At 38.3% G+C, this 20,679-nt stretch overlaps 1 protein-coding gene and 1 long non-coding RNA gene across 22 annotated transcripts in view; one reads left to right on the top strand and one right to left on the bottom strand.

The window, feature by feature from the left end:
• The window catches only part of APBB2 (amyloid beta precursor protein binding family B member 2), a 368,065-nt gene that overhangs the window by 159,108 nt on the left and 188,278 nt on the right, over positions 1-20,679 (bottom strand). The gene's annotated exons all lie outside the window — the stretch shown is intronic.
• Positions 1,809-5,309, top strand: LOC145546049 (uncharacterized). Its single transcript, XR_014082449.1, has 2 exons — positions 1,809-5,085; positions 5,194-5,309. It is a non-coding gene; the product is annotated as an uncharacterized LOC145546049 (long non-coding RNA).

The raw sequence follows: 20,679 nt of genomic DNA, 5'->3' as shown, positions 1-20,679 counted from the left end.
AAAGTAATTAAATAAATGATGGCATTACACAACCCAAGTTAGTAAGGCAGCCTACACCCATGGCGGAGTCATGTCAATGTATGGCAAAACCAATACAATATTGTAAAGTAAAAAAATAGATAAATAAATAAATTTTTTTTAAAAAAGCTAAAAAAAATCATGCAGTAGAAGTATATTTGCTGACATGAAAATTTATCAATATATCCAATATTTAATGTAATAATAACTGAAAGGGGCAAGCTACCAAGCAATTGTTCAGCAATTTCATCTTTATTAAGAAGGGAAAAAAACAGATACATAAACATATGAAAAGACAGTGCCACAGAACAAAGTCTGAAAGGACAGTCATAAAATACATAATAGTCCTTACCTCTGGGTAGCAGAGTTGGAAAAGATTTTAAATTGTACATTTATGTCTACCTTGTGTCTCCCTATCTAATCCTGTCCTCAATGAACGCTTATGCAGTTAATAAATTTTTAAAATTTCAAACTATCTGCTTAAGTTAATTATTTTTTAAAATAATTAAACAACCCACAGGTGGTAAGCTATGTTTAATTAACTAAGATCCATTTCAGCAAGATTTATCTTAGGAGATAAGCAAAACTTTTCAAGAGGGTACATAAAGGACTGCAGAACCTGAATATACACCTGACAGTCAGCACAGTGTCCATGGTGAGATAACTAATATCAGGACAGGTCTTTTCAGGTTAGTATTGATTTCATTATCTTGTAAAACCCACTTTTGTTATAGTAAATTTCATGTTCAACATATTGACTACTCTACAAACCGCAATAAAAGAAAAGATAAAAATCACAGCAATTTCTGTTTCTATTAAAGGCAGATTCCTTACAAGATATACTGAAATTACAGTAACATCTTTTTCATCCTGCTACAATTTAACCACGTTATATCTCTCAGTATTAAAACAATAAAAAGATAAAGATTAATTAATTTGAGATAGAGTAAAGCTGGGTAAAATCATGAACATTAATAATTTCTGGAAAGTTGAGCAAAGTAGCATTTATAGATACATGTCAAACTGAGAGATGGATCATGGGTAATGATGATCTTAAGATCCAGTTGATATTTCATTATAGCAAAAAGTTAACTTTGCCCTGCACTAGTGGGTCTGGCTGGAATGAACTTGCTGATTCATATTATCTTGAGTACAGACTTTTTCTACTTGGATAATTTAATAGGCTGTCCCAGAGAAGAAATTAGTGACACATGAAGGAGAAAAAAGAAGTTTTCTAAAAGACTCTAGTTCTGTTTGAAAACCTTCAGGCTCCATGGATCACAATTTCCAAGCCTCACCACTCAGACCATAGAAAAGCTAAGAACTTTATTTTGAGACCACTCTTAAAGCTACTCCATCAATTCAAAATTGCTCATTTTCTTTTTTTATGATTCCCTCACTGCCAGCCCAACAAAATAATAAGGTAAAAAATAGAGTTCCAAAACAATCCAGAAGCAAGATTTAACCAACAACATACCATAGGTAATAAGAGATTACTTATAACCTCTCGTTGGGACAATGCAACCCACTCTCAGCTGATTTGTAACCAGCATCCTTCAGGTTTTTGGGCTACATTTCTCAGCAGCTTCCTATCCTTCTCATGCCTCCAAATAAGCTCCTCATTTCAAGAAAGGCAAACAGTTTTGTGTATAAATAAGGATTTAGTTAATTAGCTCAAGCAGAATCCATTTTATAGGGAAGAATGAAACCACCTCTCCCGTGCACCTGGGCCTGGACATCACACTGCTGAAGCTCCACATGAAATGGCATCAATGCCTCCCTGTCTGGATGGGCTGGGAACACAGCAGCTAAGAAAAGTGCATTCACCACCGAGCTGCTTCCAGCTTGAAAGACACTGATGCATGATCTGACTTTTTCCTTTAAGAGATGAGATCAAGAACCAGGGCATGTGAACCATGAATCTATTATATTAATCCATCACCCATGATGGATACTAAGTAGCTACCCAAACAGCAAAAACTCCTCACATACACATTCCTCTTAGAGTAAAAGAAGCCATTCAAAAAGATCTTCACTGCAAATCGTCTGGCTAAACATGGAGAAGAGAAAGGGAAGAAATAATGAAAAATAATAAAGACAAATTTAGGAGACACAATTCTTCCCAGGGTTCTTAAAAACTTCAGTACTTCACAGGAGCAAAACAGAAATGGTAGAAATTGATTTTTGTGAAAGGCTATTAAAGTGAGTGCTGTTCTCATCAGAAAGTCCCTCCCCTTTTTAACCATAATCAATAATTTAAAGCAAAGCCAAAAATCACGTCAGCCAAAATGACTAAGAAAACTTTTTTTTTGCACAATGTAGGAGTAAAATTAAATTAGTGTCCGTTAAGAAATTACTACTCTTAAGAGAATTATTAGGTAAAAATATTAACTCTTTTTCACAGTGTGCCAATGTACTAACTTGAAAAGTTTAGTGTTAAATAATAAGATATCCAGTATATGTATCAGGTGCTAAATAATAAGATACCAAGTATATGGATCAAAAGAATAATAAATTTATCTTTTTTATTACTTGGACATTTGATTTACTGTCAAAGTTTAAAAGGTTGATTTGGAATTTGATAGGCACAAAACATACTTCAGAACTTGGCCATGTAATTATAAAAAGTTGTTTCCTTCTTCAGTTCAGCAAATTTCTAAAGTTATAAAATAATCAGCAGGAAGCTCTGATGGTTTGATTACAAATTATCCTGAACCAGTTCTTTATTTTACTGTTCATTGTTCTCTTTAGGTAATGATTTGTACTGTAAGGGATAAGAAGGTCTATTTAATATTTCACCGGCCTTTTTTTTTTTTTTTCAGATCCGACATTCTATCCTAATGACTAATTCTTTGAAATGTATTTAAAATTAAGATAGTCATCACTTCCCAAAATGAAGGACTGAACATAGTCTCTGCGTACAATTTATAGCTAGGGGATGAGAATTCTCATGGTGTTTCTGGCTGGTGATCACAAAATGGAAAAAGTTGAACTTTGGCAAGTAGATACGGACCACCACGTTTGTTACTGCCCCTGGTTCTAGAACTCTTTATTAAGAATGATTCTGTGAGTCTCCCAAGATGAAATAAAACCAAAAACAAACAAATGGGACCTAATTAAACTTATAAGCTTTTGCACAGCAAAGGAAACCATAAACAAAATTAAAAGATAACCTAATTATTAGAGGTATACAAATAAAAACTACAATGAGACATCATCTCACACAAGTTAGAATGACCATCAATTCAAAAGTCTACAAATAATAAAGGTTGGAGAGGGTATGGAGAAAAATGAACCTTCTTACACTGTTGGTGAGAATATAAATTGGTGCAGCCACAATGAAAAACAATATGGAGGTTCTTTAAAAAACTAAAAATACAGTTACCCTCTGATACAGTAATCCTACTCTTGGGCATATACCTGGAAAAGACGAAAACTCTATTTCAAAAAGATGCATGTACCCCAATGTTCATAGCAGTATTATTTACAAAAGCCAAGACATGGAAACAACCTATATGTTCATCAACAGAGGAATGGATAAAGAAGGTGTGTGTGTGTGTGTATGTGTGTATCTACCTATTCATATCAATATATATAATGGAATATCACTCAGCCATTAAGAAGAATGAAACAATGCTGATTGCAGCAACATGGATGGATCTAGAGATTACAAGTAAATCAGAGAAAGACAAATATCATATGATATCATTTACATGTGGAATCTAAAAAATGATTCCAGCAAAAATATATTTACAAAACCAACAGACATAGAAAACAAACTGATGGTTATCAAAGGGGAAGCAGGGGATAAATTAGCAATTTGGGATTAATGTGTAACACCTTAGTTTATTAAAAATAGATAAACAAGGATCTATTGTATAGCATGGGGGAACTATATTCAATACCTTGTAATAACCTATAACCAAAAAGAACCTGAAAAAACATATACACACACACACAAATACAAAACAGATCCACTTTGCTGTACACCAGAAACTAACATAACATTGTAATCAACCATACTTCAATTTAAGAAAAAACAGAAGAAAAAAAGAATGATTCTGTGAGCCATACAGCATTTCTCCAAGAACTAGTGGATTCATCCTAAGCATGTGCTTAATGACCATCTCTCTGGATGGAGATGAATGGATGGAACAGAATAGAATTATAGTGGATAAAATCTAAAGTCCCTTCAAATTCCAAGTTCTACAGCCTTTCACTACAGTAAAATGAGACTTTTCATTCAGACATTAGCATTCATTGGACAAAATGACTCTCTCCAAACTTCAGTTTCCGTGTCTGAAAAAAATGAAAACAATTATATCCAGGAATATTTTGTGAACTGAATGAGATACTGGATGTGAACACACTGTTCATATAGTGGGCGAGAAACAAATGGTCACCATGACTAAGTGACTGTGGCCCCAGGATGATTCAAAGCCAATTCTGACAAGAATTTCAAAGCAGTGTTATAGCTACACACACAATCCAAGAGTTGCAGAACCAGACCTGACCCAAGGGTGATACTCCCATTGCATTTGTGCTGAAAATCCTTATTTCTTTTCCTTCCCCCTGTGAGAATTCAGTTCCCCAACCAGTGACTGAATCTGTGCCCCCTGCAGCAGAAGCACAGAGTCATAACCACTGGACTATCAGGGAAGTCTGAAAGTCCTTATATTTCGATACCTACTATATTCGAATGCAAATGATTAAAGCTTAATTCCTCCCAACAATCCATTTTTTTGGTTTGTAAATGCCAGACATGGTACACATACAATTAACATTACTGTGAAGAATGCTAAATAAATGAAGTTTTCTTCTGCTGTCCAAAATCTTTTCCTAGGTTTGTCAATGTTTATACAGTGGATGAGAAATAAATGGATTTTTCAGTAATACAGAAAAGAGAGAGGAGGTTGATAATGAAGCCACCTTTTCTATCTCATTTACCACTGCACAGGATTAAGAGTCATGTAACCATTATTACCTGCTCGGATTTTCAAAGGAAGTAGCTATCCCATGATGCCTTGCCTTTCCCTGCATTTTCCAGGACTTTGGGGAAGAAGGAAAGTTACACTCAGCTCAGACAAGGTGCTTCCTCTCCTCACCTCTTCACAGAAGCACACCAGAATGGATGGGAAAGATGCCTTCCAGAGGTGGATTTTTCTCTGCAGAAAGGGTTCATTTCCAGAAAGCAAAACCAAAATCTCTGCATCTAAAATCTATGCTTCTAAAAATTATGGCTTTCCTTTCATTCTTTAGCTTTTATAAAAAAAAAAAAAAAAAAAAACAATGTGCAGATGAGCTTAATGGAAATCAATAAAATGAAAGAGTTTTTAATTTCCCTTGAGTTGACTAGAAAGTACAATTTTTCCCAAAAGCCATCCCAGTTGTGTTGGATTTTCAAACTAGCTACATATTTACTTTGTTTGCTAATATGCCTGTTTGTTTATTTATGCTCTCATTACTCTAGTAAATGATTTAGAGTAACTCACAGAAGTGCCTGCATCACACGGACATTATAAAACCTCCCACTGAATCCTGGTCTCTGCTATGCTGAGCTATAGTGATGACTGTGTCACAAGGGCTTCAACTGAAGGGGGACGCGTCTGCTCTCGGGGGGTTGGGGGTACTGTCACAGACGCCACATTCACAGATGAAATAGCATGCCATCGCATTTTCTAATCCAACAGCAACAAAGATGACAATCACTGGGTATTCAGGAAGAGCAAATCCTGGCCTCAAAGAGATCTTCAGGGGATTGTCTGTTCAAGTGGAAAAGAAAAGAAGAAAATGAACGAACACATTCAGTTCAGTCGCTCAGTCACGTCCAACTCTTTGTGATCCCATGGACTGCAGCACGCCAGGCTTCCCTGTCCATCACCAACTCCCAGAGCTTACTCAAAGTCATGTCCATCGAATCGGTGATGCCATCCAACTACCTCATCCTCTGTCATCCCATCCTCCTCCTGCCTTCAATCTTTCCCAGCATCAAGGTCTTTTCCAATGAGTCAGTTCTTTGCATCACGTGGCCAAAGTTTTGGAGCTTCAGCTTCAACATCAGTCCTTCCAATGAATATTCAGGACTGATTTCCTTTAGGATGAACTGGTTGGATCTCCTTGCAGTCCAAGAGACACTCAAAAGTCTGCTCCAACACCACAGTTCAAAAGCATCAATTCTTCAAGGCTCAGCTTTCTTTACAGTCCAACTCTCACATCCATATATGACTACTGGAAAAATCATAGCTTTGACTAGATGGACCTTTGTTGGTAAAGCAATGTCTTTGCTTTTTAATATGCTGTCTAGGTTGGTCATAGGTTTTCTTCCAAAGAACAAGTGTCTTAATTTCATGGATGCAGTCACCATCTGCAGTGATTTTGGAGCCCAAGAAAATAAAGTTTCTCACTGTTTCCATTGTTTCCCTATCTATTTGCCATGAAGTGATGGGACCAGATGCCATGATCTTAGTTTTCTGAATGTTGAATTTTAAGCCAACTCTTCACTCTCTTCTTTCACTTTCATCAAGAGACTCTTTAGTTCTTCTTTGCTTTCTGCCATAAGGGTGGTGTCATCTGCATATCTGAGGTTATTGATATTTCTCCTGGCAATCTTGATTCCAGCTTGTGCTTCATCCAGCCCAGCGATTCTCATGATGTACTCTGCATAGAAGTTAAATAAGCAGGGTGACAACATACAGCCATACAGTTTGGAACCAGTCTGGTGTTTCATGCCCAGTTCTAACTGTTGCTTCTTGACCTGCATATAGATTTCTGAGGAGGCAGGTCAGGTGGTGTGGTATTCCCATCTCTTGAAGAATTTTCCACAGTTTGTTGTGATCCACACAGTCAAAGGCTTTGGCATAGTCAATAAAGCAGAAATAGATGTTTTTCTGGAACTCTCTTGCTTTTTTTGATGATCCAACACATGTTGGCAATTTGATCTCTGGTTCCTTTGCCTTTTCTAAATCCAGCCTGAACATCTGTAAGTTCATGGTTCACATACCGTTTAAGTCTGGCTTGGAGAAGTTTGAGCATTACTTTGCTAGCGTGTGTGGTGAGTGCACTTGTGCAGTAATTTATACATACAACATGCTAAAACAATGTCAGTTCTCAAAGAAGAGGTCCAAAAGATGGACCTGAGAAATTAGTGCTCCAGAAACAGACTCCATCCCCCTTAGCGTTCCCTGCTCAAACATCTGACTTTCAACCACATTTTCAGGAAAAGGGGAAAAAAAGGGAACATGCTCTTAGAAAAGACAGATCTGGTGTGAATCCTCATCGTTCCAGTTGCCTAACTATGTAATTTTAGTCATAATTCATACAGCTTTCTGAGCTTCATTGGAAGGAAGGAAGGAAGAAGGGAAGGAGGGAGGGAGCTCTTTCCTGTAGGATTATGGTGAAAATTAAACTCCCTCAAGCTTGGATAGAGACTAACACACAGTAGGTATTCAAGAAATGGTGCCAATTAACACTCCAGAAAAACATCTATTTCTGCGTTATTGACTATGCCAAAGCCTTTGACTGTGTGGATCACAATAAACTGTGGAAAATTCTGAAAGAGATGGGAATACCAGACCACTGACCTACCTCTTGAGAAAACTGTATGCAGGTCAGGAAGCAACAGTTAGAACTGGACATGGAACAACAGACTGGTTCCAAATAGGAAAAGGAGTACGTCAAGGCTGCATATTGTCTCCCTGCTTATTTAACTTATATGTAGAGTACATCACGAGAAACGCTAGGCTGGAAGAGGCATAAGCTGGAATCAAGATTGCCAGGAGAAATATTAATAACCTCAGATATGCAGATGACACCATCCTTATGGCAGAAAGTGAAGAGGAACTAAAGAGCCTCTTGATGAAAGTTAAAGAGGAAAGTGAAAAAGTTGGCTTAAAGCTCAACATTCAGAACACTAAGATCATGGCATCTGGTCCCATCACTTCATGGCAAATAGATGGGGAAACAGTGGAAACAATGGCTGACTTTATTTTTTTGGGCTCCAAAATCACTGCAGATGGTGATTGCAGCCATGAAATTAAAAGACGCTTACTCCTTGGAAGGAAAGTTATGACCAACCTAGACAGCATATTACAAAGCAGAGATGTTACTTTGTCAACAAAGGTCCGTCTAGTCAAGGCTACGGTTTTTCCAGTGGTCATGTATGGATGTGAGAGTTGGACTATCAAGAAAGCTGAGAGCCGAAGAATTGATGCTTTTGAACTGTGGTGTTGGAGAAGATTCTTGAGAGTCCCTTGGACTGCAAGGAGATCCAACCAGTCCATTCTAAAGGAGATCAGTCCTGGGTGTTCATTGGAAGGGCTGATGTTGAAGCTGAAACTCCAATACTTTGGCCACCTGATGCGAAGCGCTGACTCATTGGAAAAGACCCTGATGCTGGGAAAGATTTAGGGCAGGAGGAGAAGGGGACGACAGAGGATGAGATGGTTGGATGGTATCACCAACTCAATGGACATGAGTTTGGGTAAACTCCGGGAGTTGGTGATGGATAGGGAGGCCTTGCGTGCTGCGGTTCATGGGGTCGCAAAGAGTCAGACATGACTGAGCGACTGAACTGAACTGAACACTCCCATAAAGTGAGGACTGTCAATGGTGTTTCATGAATGAAGAGGGTAAATTCCTAAAAGGTAATCAGTGATTCTCAACCTTGTCTGCATAATGGAATTATCTGGAGAGCTTTAAAAAATATTGATACCAGAGCTTTAAATAAATGCTGTTCACAGACCAATGAAATCAGAGTCCATGGTGGGAATGCCCCAGCAGAAATAATTCTTAAAGCTAAGAGATTATATTGTAGGCCAGAATGAGAATCACAGAGTTGAATCCTTAGCAAGGACAGTGCCACATCTTTTCTTATTACTTATCCTATGCTTATCTATCATACGTCTTTGCTACACCTACTACACCAATAGTCTCAGGAGTGGGAGTGGTACAATATGGAAGCAACCCAAGTATCCATCAACAGATGACTGGATAAACAATAAGGGGAATACACATGAGATGGAATATGACTCAGCCTTAAAAAGTAAGGACATTCTGACACTTGCTAGATATTATTCAACCCTGAGGACACTATGCCAAGTGAACTAAGCTAGTCACAACAGACAGACACTGTGTTTCCAGTTATATGAGGCAACCAGGGGAGTCAAAATCATAGAGACAGAAAGTAGAACAGCGGTTGTCAGGGGCTGGGGGAAGAAGTTAAGGGGCTTACTATTTAATGGATACAGAGTTTCAGTTTTACAAGAGTTCCAGGGATGGGAGGCAGTGACAGTCACAAAAATAAGAGTGTACTTGATATAACTGACCTATAAATTTAAAAATGATTAAGATGGCATACTTTGTGTTATGTGTATTTTATCACAATTTTTTTTTAAGTGCAAGTTGTGCAAGATAGTCCACAGGGATTATACAGAAAATATATCTTCTATTTATACTTAATTGTACTGTATTTTTCTATGCTGAATCTATGCATATAGCATATTAGTATGTTGTAAATGTGTGGGGTTTATAAAAACACACACATATGATCACAATGTATATTCAAATATCAGAGAGGACAATGAAAAAAGTTTGAAAAATACTTGACTCCCTAGGAAGAAATGTGAATCCCAGTGCCACCTTAGAAGGCTGGCCTAAAATAAAGTTTACAGGCTAGGGGAGGGCAGGTGCGGAAGGAAGAAGCACTTACAGCACGCAAGCAACCTGAGCAACATAAGACATTCATCTGAGAGAGCAAACACTGGATTTCTGATCCCTAAAATCTATTTTAGTGTAAGTTCCATTCTGCTGGTTATAAAATAATAACTTGGACCAATGTTAATAGCAAATCAAAGGAATCAACAATAAGCATTACTAAATTTTTTAGGAAACTAGGTATTTATTGATTCCTACCATGTGCCAGGAATATACTTTACATATATACACAATTTGCATGGATTTTAACACATACACTTTTCACATATTATTAGCTCAATCAATCATCACAGGAATTTTATGAGGAAGGTGACATGAACTCACTTTATAAATGAAGAAACTGAAGTCTTGTGTGTGTGCATGCTAAGTTGCTTCAATTGTGTCCGACTCTTTGTGACCCCATAGACTATAGCCACCAGGCTCCTCTGTCCATGGGATTCTCCAGGCAAGAATACTGAGTGGGTTGCCATGCCCTCCTCAGGGGATCTTACTGAGCCAGGGATCAAACCCACTTCTCTTATGCCTCCTGCATTGGAAGGTGGTGTTCTTTATGGGCACCACCTGAGAAGCCCATATTTGTCTCTAAATACCACTTTTTTTCCCCACTACATGATCAGAGTGTGGTGAGAGTAAGAAATGCATTTTCTCATCATAATCCAGTAGATATACATGAATTTATCCAACTGCAAAAATTGTCTCACAAAATAATACTTAACCTAAAATGACAGACTTTGACTAGATTGTTACTCAGTATCACAGAAACATTCTAGCTGTATTAGGTGTCTAACCTGAGACAAGAGTTCATTTTACAAAAGTGCCAAGGATGAGTAGTGAAATTCATCCAAAGTTGATCATTACTCATGAAAGCTTGTGCCATACCATTTTATATCAAAAAGAAAAAAAAAAAGAACTTAGCAAACAGCTCAGCATTTCATTTGCTTACCATTCCAAACCTTCCAGACTCCCAAAAGGCTCTTGACAGAACTATGCAAGCTCTCGGGGGAAATGCTTTGGCTAGATAGAATCCAGACCAAACATGCCATCATGCAGGAAATGCATGGTGGGTCCAAAGGCATCCATGTGGGCAAAGTAAGGCAGGTTAAACAGTGATTTATTCTAGCCCAAACTACATCCATCATTTTAAAACTATGTTTCACCATGTTACTCCAAACTGTATATGGCATCTTCTCTTCCACTTCTGCCAAGGAAAGCAAAGACTCTGAGATTCCGCTCATAAAGCTTTAAGTAGGGTTTATATGCTCTATGAAGACAAATGGAGGAAAAGATAAGCAAGAAGAAATTATGAATGGTGAGGGGAGGGTAGAGGGTTTAGTGGGCTGACTATAAACAGATTTCCGGTCATTTTAAATCAGGTTCTGATTTCTAGATTTATTTGGTTTCCTGGTATTGATAGAGTCCTCTGGAGAACGTCTTGCACTCTGAAATGTTCATACCCCTATTGACATTAACCTGTTCTTTCTTAAGTGTAAGAATACAACCTACAAAACACTTTAAATGAAATTATAGTAGGCCAGAGTAACTTACAATGAATGATCCTGATTATTTTTTTAAAAACATATGCCAAGAACACAGGGAAAAAATATACATGGAGTTCTAACTATAGCAATTTTCTCCTGCTTCTTGGTACTGAGTCTGAAGTGATATGACTTCGTTTGTTCATTTTTGGTAAATGAGGGGAGAAAAAAAGGAAAAGGCATAGAAAAGCTCTAGACTTTTTAACTTCTCTTTCCAAGACAGACACACTTTTTAATTTACAGCTTTGAAAATTCTCCTTCCTGAATTATAGCTTATCCCTTGGTTTTCCAGGTTTCTTTTAGAATCTTCAGAACAACAGAAAGTATTTTTCAGCTGAGGATTCTACTCATTTCAGCCTTTCATATGATGGATTGAGGCTTCTCTTAATCTTCTTTGACAATGTTCAGGATAGTCTGAATTAGAAAGTTACAAACCCTACCAGGTGATAGCACTATAAAATCAGGAGAACATTTGTTTTAATCCCTACTCTTTCTACTTCTGTCTCTTTCCCACACAAGCACATACCATAAATTCATACTGAAAGTAATGGTGTGCAAACTGTCAATTAAGGTAAAAAAAAATATCAAAAATAAAGCACCTTTGCTAACACTTCCTGTAGCTAATATTCAGAACACCTTTTTCCAAATGAAAAGTATGATACTCCATCTGACTGGTTATCAACACAGATTTTTAGTTCATTTTAGCAGCTACAGACTCCTGATATAATTCAATATCTTCAATATCTCCTGTATAGTACTCTTGGATGACTTGTAAATATCAATACATAGTGAGAGTAATAAGGGGCTTCCCTAGTAGCTCAGCTGGTAAAGAATCCACCTGCAATACAGGAGATCCCAGTTTGATTCCTAGGTCGGGAAGATCCCTGGAAAAGGGAAAGGCTGCCCACTCCAGTATTCTTGGGCTTGCCTGGTGGCTCAGATGGTAAAGAATCTGCCTGCAATGTGGAAGACCCGCGTTCGATCCCTGGGTTGGGAAGATTCCCTGGAGGAGGGCATGGCAACCCACTCCAGTATTCTTGCCTGGAGAATCCCCATGGACAGAGGGGGCTGGCAGGCTACAGTCCATGGGGTCGTAGAGAGTCAGACACGACTGAGCGACTAAGTACACAGCACAGGGAGAGTAAGAGCAGACTGACCCTTGGAAAGTTGTTTCAGTGAGGAGCATGGGATGCTGGCTGGGTTAAAACACTGGGACTCTAGGCAAGTAACCCTGGTGTGTGGCTGGGAGGGTCAAGGGCAGAACCCAGACCTCCTGAGGCCCAGACCCAGGTGACTTCACCACCCCCAGGATGCACTCTTCTGTCCCATCTTTCCAATTAAGGTTGGTTCTCACAGGCAAAGACTGTCAAACCAAACTCTACAGGGCCTTGAAGGAAAGCAGGCCAGCCTCCAATTTGCCAGGACTTGTTAAAACTGTATTCTTTCTACACATTTAGTTTGTGTTTGTGTATACAATCCTAGTCCTTCTTACTGCACATCCAGTGCTGTGCTACGTGCTCCACATGCCTGACTCCACTTAATCCTCACAGCCACCAACGAGGCAGGCACCGCTATCAACCTCATTTTACAAGGGAAAATGCATGAGACTACGTGACTCAGCAACAATCATCCATTAAATAAGGACAGAGTTGGGATTTTAAATATTCAATCTTTATGCAGCATCAAAGTTTGTGTCACAGACCCATTTCAGTGTCAACAACCAGAGAAAAGACTTCCAGTGCCTTAATTTCTGGAGCCTACAGTAATTAAGAATGCCTCTTGCGTCTACCAAAAACAAAACAAAGCACTGTTTTTTGAAAGGAAATGTATTTTTACACATGCTTTCCATTAGAATTATAATTTTTGTTAAATTTTGGCAGATAAGTACTGACTCTAATAGGAACATGGCATTTTAAACACAAGTGCAAGCCCAGACTAAAGCAGACTCTGTGTCAGAAACCTAGGTAGCTTCAAAAAATCATGGACTCAAATTTCAAAGGAGAATCTTAGGCATTTCAAGGGTTCTAGGTACCTTGAAGCATCAACCCATGGAGAAAAGCAGGACATAGCAGACTATTCTGGTTTGATACCATTTAAACATAACATTAATCTGATTCTGCTTCACCTAAATATGTTCCCCAAGCAACCTTCTACTTCTGCCTGGGTTTCCTGAAAGGCCGCCAAGAGGGAAAGAATGCCTAGTCCTGTTGTTCATTAGCTAAGTCATGTCTGACCCTTTGCGATCCCACGGACTACAGCACACCAGGCTGCCCTGTCCTTCACTATCTCCCGGAGTTTGCTCAAATTCATGTCTGTTGAGATGGTGGTGCCTAGTTGCGTTGTTTAGGGCAAATCAGATCATGTTATTATTATTTCTAATTAGGAAATAAAACACTGGCACTAAGAGTGTGCACTGATTGTATAATGTCAAGAAATTCAGTTCACAGAAAAACAACCATTCTTATCAGAAATTAGTAAATTGATATTTTTGCTGGACTATTTCAGCCTCATGAACTCCATCCCTAAGAGACAGATCTGCTTTTAGAGCCTGTCAGCTAGAAAGATCAAAAATGCCACTTGGTTAAGGACTGTTTGATGAACAGTGAAGAACTGATGCTTTTGAACTGTGGTGTTGGAGAAGACTCTTGAGAGTCCCTTGGACTGCAACGAGATCCAACCAGTCCATCCTAAAGGAAATCAGTCCTGAACGTTCATTGATGCTGAAGCTGAAATTCCAATACTTTGGCCACCTGATGCGAAGAACTGACTCATTGGAAAATGATGATGCTGGAAAAGATCGAAGGCAGGAGGAGAAGGGGACGACAGAGGATGAGATGGTTGGATGGCATCACCGACTCAATGGACATGAGTTTGAGTAAACTCTGGGAGTTGGTGATGGACAGGGAGGCCTGTCATGCTGCAGTCCATGGGGTTGCAAAGAGTCAGACACGACTGAGCAACTGAACTGAACTGAACTAAGCACTGTTGGGTGTCTTACCTGGCACAGACTCTCAATGTTAACTTGTCAGTGGAAAAGAATGCTTGCCTTTGTACATGTGGCCCCTTCACTTTACTGTAGAGAAGTAAAAATAAGAAATGGAATGGATCATCCCTGTGTTTAACAGCTCAATCATCGGCAAATGTGATATCTAGCCACTATTCCAGAAGTGTGGCAAAATCAGGTTTAATATTTAAAATGGGAAAAAGAGCAGACTGGTTCAAAGCATCATAACTACTTCACTGTTGCATTTTTGAGGGCAGTCCTCTAACACCACTCAACCTGGTTAAGACATCATGTTCCTACTCCATCTTTATTCTCTAACTCTTCTAAATCTAAGTATGGTTAAAACAACACAGCAAAAGAACATGTAAAAGTCCCAGACATAGTGGAAGAATTGTGTCCAAGTAGAGTCAAAACTCTAACTTCAGGACATTACCCTTTGACTATTGCTACAATGTCACAAACTCACACACATAAAATCAAAAACAGCATCTTTCTCCAAAAACTAATTTCCTCCACCCAGCCTCACTATTACTGAAAACCAGCACTTTCTTAGTCTTCAAACTGAAAATCTGACTTTGATGCTACTCTCTCCTTCATCACCCATATCCACGAAATCACTAAACCCTAGAGATTCCTTTCTTCTACCTCTGTTCTATTTTTAAGGCTACTAGTGTCCTTTCCTTATGGTCTCTAATGGATTACTGTGAAACTCTCATAACTGGCCACCTCCTTTGCCCTCTGACATATTCTAAGCACCAATGTCAGATGTACCTTCTTCAAACCCCACCTTGCAAATGACACTCCTTTTCAAATAACTATCAATTATTTTTCACTAACAAAAAGCAAGTTCAGAATTAAGCATTAGCATCCTCCAATATGGCCACCACCTAACCATCTGACCTCTCTCACAATTAACCCTTCAGAGACTCTCCTCTCCAACAAATTTGCCACAAGCACTAACCCTCACATGGAGAGCAAAAGTTCCCCAAAGGGATTCCAGGGGACTTCTGAGGTCAAAATTATTTTCATAATATTAAAATGTTATTTATAGTCTTTTTCACTATGTTGACATGTAACTGAGTGCATGCAAAAAATATGGATGAAATTGCTGGTATCTCAGCATGAAGCAAGAAAATGGCACAGATTGTACTAGAAATTACCATATTTCCAATAATATTATACATATTCCTACTGAAAACAATGCCAGCTTCACCTAAGAATGCCCTTGAAGGAGTAGAGATAATTAATTTTATTAAATCTCAACCCCTTTATACGTTTATTTAACATAATTATTCATAAAGTACTCCTGATACACAAAGAAGTATGATTATTGTTTCAAGAAAAAGCACATGGAACACATTCTAAATTAATAGAACCACTGACAGACAAACTATGGTTATTCGAACTTGAGTACTGGGCAGACATTTTCTCAAAACAAATGAGGTGAGCCTGTAACTTCAAGGAAAACAACTGACAGTATTTGTTGCCAGTGATAACATATGAGCTTTCAAGCAAAAATCAGAATTTTGGAAAAACTCGTAAGCACCACTGAGAGCTTGACAGCTTCTCAATAATTAAGGACTTTTCTGATGAGATAGGTGGTGAGATTAACAAATGTAATGGTTTACATTGTAGAAAGAAATGTGTCAACATTTGGAAGGTCTTCATAACTCAAATCGACAGTTTCTAAGCCACTAATACACGGTTACAAAATTATGTATGACAGACCAATGGATTTTAGTAAAACAGAGTACAAAAAATTTATTATTATGGTTTCAGATTCTACATTGAAATTACCAATTACCAAGCTTTGATGTAATATCAAAAAAAAAATCCATAATTGCCTGAAAAGGTTATTTCTACCTATATATCTGTAATAGGCCAGCAGGATTTTGTTTATCCCCTTCAACCAAAACAATTTACTAAGATAACACTAAAAAGTAGAAGCAAATAAGAGAACCCAGATGCCTTTAGTTAAGCCACACATTAAAGAGATTTTCAAATAAATAAAACAATACCACTACTCTCATAAATTCTTGTTGGTTTTTGGGGGAAAATGGTTGTGCTTCATAAAACATCCTATTGTGTTAACATTAAAGGATTTCTTAATTCTTCTTTAAAATGAGTAACTTTTCAAAATAGCTCAGCTTTAGTTTCTAATATAACAAATATTGATAGATACAATCCATGTAAACAAAAGATCTTTGGGGTCCTTATAATTTTTCAAAGTGTAATGAGGTCCTCAAGACCAAAACTAGGAGAACAGCACCTTAGAACCAGCATTTCTTTTGATTTCTTCCAGTTTTTTCTGTGTGTCTACTACTTCTTTACTTCTCTAAGCTCCCACCTTTCAATTTCGTCCTCTTCTTGTGTCACAAGAGCCCTTCAGGTCAAGAAATATCTCATCTGGAACTTCATGACCCTGATCTGTTCTACATGCTTGGCAAAAATCTACCTGGTATCAACAACATAAGTTTTGAGGTCAGTGTATTTGTTTCACGTCATTTTTTTTGTTTGTTTAACACAAGCATATCCCAGGGATTGTTTATCCTGTATGCTCAGGATATAGCAGTGAATAAAACAGACTGGATCCCTTCCTCCTGCAGCTTACAGTCCAGTGATGTTACAACTCAGTGTGGTCAACCAGAGTTATGAGAGAGCTTACTAAAAAGGTAGAATTTCCAACATTGAAAAAAAATTGTTTTTAGATTTTTAATGCAGAATCTCAGGCTTTAGCCCAAACCTACTGAATCACAATCTGCATTTCAACACAGTCCCTAGGAGATTTTCCTGTACATTAACTTTGAGAAGCAGAAGATTTACTCATACTCCTAATTACTGTGAACTTCTTAGATGTAAACTATTACATCTTTAATTTGTTGCACTGCTAGTATGAAAGGGCTTCCCTGGTGGCTCAAGTGGAAAAGACCTGCAATGCAGGAGACCCAGGTTCAATCCCTGGGTCAGGAAGACCCCCTGGAGAAGGAAACAGCAACCCACTCCAGTACACTTGCCTGGAGAATTCCATGGACAGAGGATCCTGACAGGCTACAGTCTATATGGTTGCAAAGAGAAACAATACAGTTTATCAATTATACTAATCATTCATTCAAACATGAGTACCCACTGTATTTCTGGGGATTAAAGACAACAACAAAGGCAAAACAGCTTTTATCATCAAGAAAAGTTTCAGACATGCCCGTGCTCAGTAGCTAAGTTGTGTCTGACTTTCTGCGACCCCATGAACTGTAGCCTACCAGGCTCCTCCATCCATGGGATTTTCCAAGGAAGAATACTGGAGTAGGTTGCTCTTTACTCCTCCAGGGGATTTTCCTGACTCAAGGATCAAATCTGCATCTCTTGCATTGGCACACAGATTCTTTACCACTGTGCCACCTGGAAGGCCCAAGGAAGCCCTCCATCTCATAGCAAGCATTTTTTGAAAAGTTAGGTATCATTACAATTATTGTCTTATCTTTGCTATGAGAGGAAGGTTTCAATCTCATAGCAAAGATAAGACAATAATTATAATGATCGCTAACATTTCAAAAAATGTTTTCTGTGAGCCAGGTATTGTGCCAAGGGTTTTAAGTAACAATTTTATTAGGTCAATTCTATTATTACTCCTACTTTAGAGAAGAGAAACTTGGCACCCAGAGGTTAAGAAAGTGATGGAACTGGGATCAAACAGGACATTTGACTGTCAAACCCAGAAAGAGATAAATGCTGTAAGGTAGTTTAAAAGATTTAAATGAATCTTGAGGAAGGAGCCTGTGAGTTTCTTGAAGGCAAGATTATGCCTCAATCTTGGAACCACCTAGAGAACCAGGCTCTCAGTTCCTTGTACATATTAGGAACTCAGCAGACATTCATCAACTGACAGTATTAAGGTTAACCTACCATCCTTACTAAAGGTACATTAAAGTTAACTTATCACCCGTACTAAACAGTATCCTAAAATAAATACTCTAGATTTTACCAATCCAATAATCCCACTGAAAATACAATGGGCCTGAGGTTGAAAATGCTTCTCTCTGATATTTGATACCAAGTCATTCTCTGACTTAGGGTTCTTATATTACAGCATGTAGAGGAAAAATAAACAGGAGACAGAAGGACAAGACAACAACTAAAAGCCACTCAGGAATCCTGGAAGAAGCTGATGCTTATTCTGGGACAAGAAAGAAGAGCAGGAGGTCACAGAACGTCTTTCTTGTCCATAGTGAGCAAAGGATGAAAGAAAATGTTGGTCAAAGGTCCCCCAAAAAACACATCCCTGGAGCAGAAACAAAAGGAGTTAGCCCATTACAGAGAAGTGTCCCTGTAGGCTTCTGATACCAGGCATCTCACTCCTCTCAGCCCTTGAACTTCCTTTGCTGCACTTCTCAAAAGCCCTTTCCCAATGGTTTGGAGTTGAGGTCATCTCTGTTCTCTTACTTTCTGAGAATGTCACATGGAACTGTGACCATCTTTTCTTCTGGAATACCCTGAGAAAAGGTTCTGTAGTTCTATTAACACCATTCCACACATCAGTTAGGGATTAAGAAGGCTTTCATGAGCCAGTCATCTTGTATACCCAGCCAGCACATACACTGTCCTGTGTAAGAAAAAAGTGTTCTGGTAACAAATAACAGACGAACATCAGCTTCCTAAGCAAGCCATTTACAAGATAGAGATCCAGCTTTAGAATATCCTAGATGTGCCAACTGAGTACAGTGTTATATGAAGAATTCTTCAAATTATGTTGATGAAGAGAAATAATTTCCTAATAATGTCCTTAATGATATTAAAGAAGAGTCTTTGCAAAGATTAAACTCAATCATATTCAAGAGTAAATCTACAGATGGCAAAACAAAGTGAAAAAAAAAAAAGGGAAAACTCATGTACTAACGACTGAAGCGACTTAGCAGCAGCAGCAGCATGTACTAATAAATATCACCTCCCTTCTTAGATACTGACAATAATGTTTTAGAGTCCCATTCTCTCACTTTCTGACTCTTACACACAGAATGCTGACTACATATGATTTTCTAATAGTTAAATGATTCAATCTTCTGTTCAAATCTGTTTGAATAGGAAACTTTTACTTAACTGCTTTGAACCCAAGGGATCTCAGAGGGAAACACAATGTAAAAATTAAAAGAATAGTTGGTAACTACACTCACATTTATGAAAGCAAACTGGGTGTTTAACTGAGCCAGACTTGAAGCACAAAAAATTTATGAACCACCCACATCCTAGCTTTTGAAAAGCTAATGTTTTCCCTCCTCTAACCAGATTAACAGATGGAGAACTCTGAGAAGTCATCTAAAGATGTCTTTGGAAATTTTAAGCATGTTTTGCTTAACAGTTCATGTCACACTTTATAATTTCACCAGAAGGCATGGGACTGTGACTAGGATGACTATGATTAAAAGAAGTCTGTAGGTGCAGGCATGCTGCTACTATAGCATTACATGCATGCAGCTGTAACAGGCAAGACCAACTGTAGCCAAGTTCTTTCTACTATAATAGTTTCATGTGAGTGTTTATGGCTGAGTCCACCAACACTTAGAGCAGGGGTCCACAGGCCTAATGTCTTAAGCCCCAGAAGACAGGACCCATCTAAAGGCTGCTGCTGAGTGGGGACTCCATGGCATTTGAGTCCGGCACTGTGAGATATCTGGATTAAGAAATAGGAAACTCCTATTTTTATGTAAAAGCTACTAATTTCTTTGCATTGGCATCTAATTCAAAACATCATCCGGTAGACAAAACCTGTCTATGTGTTTCCTGTGCACTCCCCAGCACTACCCATTTGTAATCTCTGAAACTTTCATGGCATCATATTGCCTTTGCACTGTCTCAAAGTTAGGGTCACAGTTTTTCTTTTATACTCCGCACAGCTCCTAAGAACATACTGGATGTTTGGTAAGCAGTGTCTCTTAAACGGAGGTAAGAGAAGCATGGCTACAACTATATCCCAATTTAAAAAAAAAGGAAGAAAAGCATGGTTGTTACTGACATCCCTGTGTCTCTGATTTTAAGTTTGGACTCGAAGGAATAACACCATCTCCATATCGCCACATTCCCTGAACTATCTCAGAACCAAGCAAAACGGCTGAATGTGAAGCTTTACTATGTCTTTATAATTTTTTTTTTTCCTGCCCTTTCCATACTCGCTTACCAATCTTGGTTGGGTTTGTGGTTTCAGATTCACCAGTATCACGTCCACACTTAAGTTCCTTCATTGAAGAATCTGGACAAAAGCTATCCCAGATGATCTTGAGGTCCTTTGCAGCATACTCTACTCATTTACCCATTCTGACAACATCTGCAAGTATTAATTTTCCTTCCTGAAAAATTTGAATACAAAAATTCCTGCAAATATCCTTTCACAGCTCCTCTGTGTTGCATAGATTAAGAAATTAC

Source organism: Giraffa tippelskirchi, chromosome 1 (genome assembly GCF_054371585.1).
Source record: "Giraffa tippelskirchi isolate mGirTip1 chromosome 1, T2T-mGirTip1v1.2.pri, whole genome shotgun sequence".
Taxonomy (NCBI): Eukaryota; Metazoa; Chordata; class Mammalia; order Artiodactyla; family Giraffidae; genus Giraffa; species Giraffa tippelskirchi.
Note: the sequence above shows the minus strand (reverse complement) of the source record. Positions and strands in the feature narration are given on the sequence as shown.